The following is a 6,000-nucleotide window of genomic DNA, read 5'->3' as shown; positions in this document are numbered from 1 at the left end:
TTTACATTAATACGAAAGAGGACACAGATTAATCAAACAAACATTATTACAGTTGAACACCAAATCCACACTTATTGGAATGTGTTGAATCAAATCTCACGAAATGTGATCCCAAGGCACGGGATGCCGTCGTTGCTTCCCGGGTCCTGAGCAAGCACCGTTAGCTGAGTGGCGGCCAACTCTGGAGACACTGCATTTCTCCCCTCCCCTCCTCTGTTCCGTTTTGACAGAGGCTGCGATTTCAACCACCATGCCCTCTCTTTCTTTTGCTTTTCATCTGCTCTTTCTCATCCTCATCTTTTCCTTCACCCCTGGTAAAGGGTCCCACTCATTCCACAATGACCACCAATCCCTGGCGGCATTCAGGAACCTCATTGCCAGCGATCCACATCATTCCCTCGCAGATTGGACTCCCGCCAACCCCTTCTGCAACTGGACCGGTGTCACCTGTAACTGCCGTCATCCACACAAAGTGGCATCCCTCAACCTCACTCACATGGATCTGCGCAGTTCCATTTCTCCATCGCTCGGCAATTTGTCGTTTCTCCGCACGCTCGGCCTTTCAGAGAATGCGCTCACTGGTCGTATCCCGCCTCAATTGGGATGGCTCTTTCGTTTGAGGGAGCTCGCATTGGACAACAATGGCTTGGAAGGAGATATCCCAACTCAACTTTGCAGTTGCAAAAATTTGACTCTTCTGGCGCTCCCCTTCAACAACCTGACCGGAAATATCCCGAGCGAGTTGGGTTCCCTTCCGCTTTTGCAAAAGCTTTACTTGGGAAAGAACGAGCTGACAGGTACCATTCCCTCTTCCTTGGCAAACCTTTCATCGCGGATTGAGTTGACTTTGGAATACAATAGTCTGACTGGTCTTATGCCGAGTCAACTGATCAGCTGCAAAAATTTGACTATTCTAATTCTCTCCTGCAACCATCTGACCGGAAATATCCCGAGGGAGTTGGGTTCCCTCCGGCAATTGCAACACCTTGACTGGGCAGAGAACGAGCTGACAGGTACCATTCCCTCTTCCTTGGGAAACATTTCATCGCTGATCAAGGTGACTTTAGAATTGAATGATTTTTCAGGTACCATTACCTCTTCCTTGGGTCGCCTCTCCCGTTTGCAAGAACTTTATCTTTCTCTAAATGATTTGTCAGGTTGCATTCCCGCATCTTTGTCAAATATGTTAAACTTGCAATATCTCAATTTAGCGGGAAATCAACTTAGTGGAGAGATTCCAAAGTTTATTAGAAATTTCCCTAACTTGGTAGGACTCAAGTTAAGTTATAACACGCTGAGTGGGACCGTGCCAATAGAGTTGGCTAAGTTATCTTTTCTCAAATTTTTACATTTGAATAACAACCAACTAGATAGTGTCAATGCTATAAACATGCCTTTTTTTACTGCTCTTACTAATTGTTCTCACTTAAAGCACTTATGGTTGCATAACAATAAATTGAGTGGTGCTTTGCCACTTGCAATAGGTAGACTTTTTACTAATTTATCTATGTTTTTTTTTAAATCTAGGATAATCGGTAACTGGTGAGAGTTATCTTGAAGAGACCCAGGATCAAATCTAACTGGCTGCCACTATAAACCTAGGCTACATGCAACCGCCTGCAAGCTACACAATAGCAGGAAAATTATGCCTCAACAAAAGCCAAGACGTCCGCTATGGGGTCGCCTACTCTTCTAGCCAAGACACAACAGGTCATATATATACTCAATGAGATTTGAACCCTCATCTCGTGGGTTTCACCCAGCGAAACTTACCGTTAAACCCCATATCACTCTACTAATTTATCTATGTTAACATTATCAAATAATAAAATACAAGGAAACATCCCTCCACATATAGGGAATCTTAGCAACCTAACCTTATTAAATTTAAGTGAAAATTTTCTAAATGGTAATGTTCCACCATTAGGAAATTTTGTAAAAATAGAAAGATTGTATTTAAGTAACAATAATTTAGAAGGAAACATACCTGACGATTTTGAAGGCTTACAACACCTTGGTCTCTTGGACCTTAGTGTAAATAGTCTTTCTGGCAAGATTCCAAATTCTCTTTCACTCCTTAAACAACTAAGAAGACTCCATCTTCATCACAATAACTTATCAGGGACCATACCTTCCAACTTACGAGATTGTATAAATTTGGAATTGCTTAACCTATCTCACAATAGCCTCTCTGGAAGTATACCACATGAAATTAGGAAATTTTCTAATATACAATTCTATTTGAATTTGTCATGGAATTTATTAGAAGGTTCCTTGCCCATGGAGATTGGTAAAATTGCAATGGCTCAAGCTATAGACATCTCTGTCAACCAATTGATTGGAGCAATCCCCCCTGCACTTGGAAGTTGCAATGAGCTACAATTATTGAACTTATCTCGCAATTCCTTCCAAGGGTCTATTCCAGAGTCACTTGGAAATTTACAAAGCCTTGCAAGTCTAGACCTCTCTTTGAACAACTTATTAGGTATAATACCAGTGGTCACACTCAAGAAATTGAAAATGCTTCAAAGCTTGAATTTGTCTTTCAAAAATTTCACTAGGGAAATCCCAGAAGAAGAGTTTTTTGCAAATAGAACAATCATCATGTCCTTAATTGGAAATACTGGCCTTTGTGGACCGCAAGTATTTCAACTGCCTGCATGTCAAACACCAAGACATCATTTCGCACTTGTGAAAAGATTGATACTGCCAGTGAGTGGAGTTGCTGCTTTTATATTATGTTGTTTACTTTTGGGATTCCTTTGGAAAAGAAGGGGATTCCTTTGGAACAGAAATATTCATGTGCAAAACTTTGATTCCTCACAAGCCATTTTGCAAAGGTTGGAGCACAAAAGGCTCTCATATCAAGAGTTTCATATAGCAATTAATGGATTTGCCGAGGCCAACTTGTTGGGAATAGGGAATTTTGGTTCAGTTTATAAAGGAATTTTTATTGATGGCACACTTGTTGCTGTAAAAGTTTTCCATTTTCTAAAGGACAAGGCTGAAAAGAGTTTTAAAGCGGAATGTACCGTCTTGCAAAAGGTTTGACATCGAAATCTGGTGAAAATCATAACCTCATGTTGCAACATTGATTTCAAAGGATTAGTGTTTAAATTTATGTCTAATGGAAGCCTGGAGAAGCATTTGTATCCTAATACAAATGACAACAATGGTGAAGATGCATGTGAAATGGGACAAAAAACAAGATTGGACATTGCAATAGAGGTGGTCCATGCCATTGAATATCTTCATCATGATTCATTTGTGCGGGTACTGCATTGTGATTTAAAACCAAATAATGTGCCTATTGATGAAGACATGTCAGGGCATGTAACAGATTTTGGTATTGCAAGATTAATTGATGAAACCTCTACTGAGTCACTTACTTCAACACTTTCTTTGAAAGGATCTATGGGCTATATTGCACCAGGTATGACATTTAGAATGTTAAATGTTTGCTTTTCATTTCTAAATGTCTCACCAAAATTTTTGTATGGAACAATAGAGTAAAATTTGATGACTATTATCTTAAATGCAGAGTATGGATTCGGTCAGCCAGTGTCTACCAAAGGAGATATTTACAACTATGGAATTTTATTATTGAGATATTTACAACTATGGAATTTTATTATTGGAAATGCTTACGAGGAAACGACCAACTAATGATATGTTTTCTGGAGACCTGAACTTGCACAAGTGGGTAAATCTAGCCTTTCCAAGCTGCGTTAAGGAGGTAATTGACAACAACCTTCTTAGGGAGGTGGAAGGAGATGAATTTGACGAAAACAATGTATTTAATTGCATATCTTCTCTTATACAGGTTGGTTTGATTTGTTCGAAAGATTCACCCAATGAATGACCAACTATGAAAGATGTGGTAATGGTATTGGAGAACCTTAGAAATGATTTGGGGGCAAATGCAATTGCTTCTAGGAGATTAAGGCAAAGCATATCTAATTTTCTTAGCAATACAAATGCAACAAGGAGTGATACACATGCATCAAATGCTCATAGTTCTTCCTCATTTTAGTTTGTGAAAATTGCAATACTAGAAGATTTCAATATTTCCATTGTGCATAAAATGGCACTTTTTTCTTTTTTTTCAAGTTATAATCGTTGAAGTAAACTTCTATTAGTATTTATATTTATATGTCAGTATTATCCAAAATAAAAAGTACACGCTTTTGTGACATTGCAACTATACATTGGTTTATTTTATTGGCCATTCATAATGACAATGTTTTTAATTGTCTAAATTAATTCCATTATTTATTTGTCTACAAATGAAAGGATATAATTAAAAAATAACAATCATCTATAACTTATAAACACATTTTTTAGATGACTGAATTGATTTTATGAATTATATTGGATTTTAATTACACTTTTGACATTATTTTTAACTATTTGACCAAACTTTTGTTCATATTTACTATCTATTTATGATTATTATTAATGTGAAAATTAAATTCTTTAATAACACTTTATTAACCAAATGAAAAAATTATATCTTAATGTGATTTATTACTATTATCCATGATGTCAATATTCATATCTACAAAATAAGAACCTCTCTCACAAAAGGTGATATGAAACTAATTGTATTATCCTTAGAGCACAAATTAATGGATTAATATATTAAATTCAACCATAACTAATTTGTTTATGTCATTAACAATAATTTAAATGTTGAATTCCCATTTAGATGTGATTTTTTAAATTTTCATGTAAATCAAATTGATGAAACATCAATAACAATTCTATTCTTTTAAATATATAATTTGATCCATTAAATTTCAGTTATATATAATTTTTTTATATTATCAATAAAATTTTAAAAGTTAAATTCTAATCTTAAATATGATTTTTTAATTTTCTTATGAATGAGATTAGTGAGCCATTAATGGAACTTGATGGTGAATTGTATACAATGCATGAATATTTAAGTATACAATTTTGATCTAAAAATTATGTTGAAAGACATGAAAATTTATGTTACAAAACTATGACTTTTTATAATTTTTAACAATTTAGAACTTTTTTTAGTTATATTATAATTATATCATCTATAAATTTTATATCCCCATACATTGTTAGAGACATGTCTGAGAGATTTCCCTACCCTTTCAACCCTTCTTTTCTTCAAATGACTCTTGTTGACCATGTAGATATTTGGCTTCTTGTAATAGGGCTTCTTATATTCTAGCGAATACTTCAATTTGATAGTTAATGTTATTGACAAAACAATGGGATATGGAAGACGTTTTATTCTATGCTCCTATTAATAAAGTAGTGAGTGATGAAAGTTAAGGTTTTATGCTAAGTTGGCCTCTCTAGCTTCAAATGGATAGAGGTTTCTTGAATATGGTATAAATATGTTATTATTTCAAAATCGTAAATCACATAGATTTCATTTCACAAATTTCTAAGTGGCATGTTCATTGAATTTATCTCAAAATACATTATTAGGATCTACTCCAAATTCAATTGCAAATTTACAGAGTCTTATGAACTTAGATCTTTCTTCCAACTCCCTATTATGGACAATTCCAATTACTCTGACATTTGAAAATTATTTAGTATTTGAAGTTATCTTTCAACAATATCATTGGGGAAATTCCAAAAGGAGGGTTTTTTTTTTTATTATCCAAAAAATAACAATTGTCATGTCCTTCGTTGGAAACCAAGCTTTTTCAGACCACAAGCATTCCGATTACCTATCTCTCAAACAACAAGAGATGATTTTGCATTTGTGAAAGAGTATTATTGCTAATGAATGTAGTTATTGTTGTTGTATTATGTTGTCTACTTATGGGATTCATTTGTAAAGGAAATAAGTGTATGCAAAATGTTGATTCCTTGCAACATATTGTCTAAAGGTTAGAGTAGAAAAGGATCTCATATGATGAGCTTCACATAGCAATTAATAGATTTACCAAAGCCAACTTGTTTGTAATGAGGAGTTTTGGCTAATTTATAAAGGAATTTTAGTGATGA

The 6,000-nt window shown here is 34.8% G+C and overlaps 1 pseudogene; it reads left to right on the top strand.

Annotated features, from left to right (window-relative positions):
- Positions 1–496: 496 nt before the first annotated feature.
- The window catches only part of LOC149204678 (2-Cys peroxiredoxin BAS1, chloroplastic pseudogene), a 45,027-nt pseudogene continuing 39,523 nt past the window's right edge, over positions 497–6,000 (top strand).

This window comes from Pinus tabuliformis, chromosome 1_2 (genome assembly GCF_031772625.1).
Source record: "Pinus tabuliformis cultivar Carrire ecotype Pingquan chromosome 1_2, CPIR1, whole genome shotgun sequence".
Classification (NCBI taxonomy): Eukaryota; Viridiplantae; Streptophyta; class Pinopsida; order Pinales; family Pinaceae; genus Pinus; species Pinus tabuliformis.
Note: the sequence above shows the minus strand (reverse complement) of the source record. Positions and strands in the feature narration are given on the sequence as shown.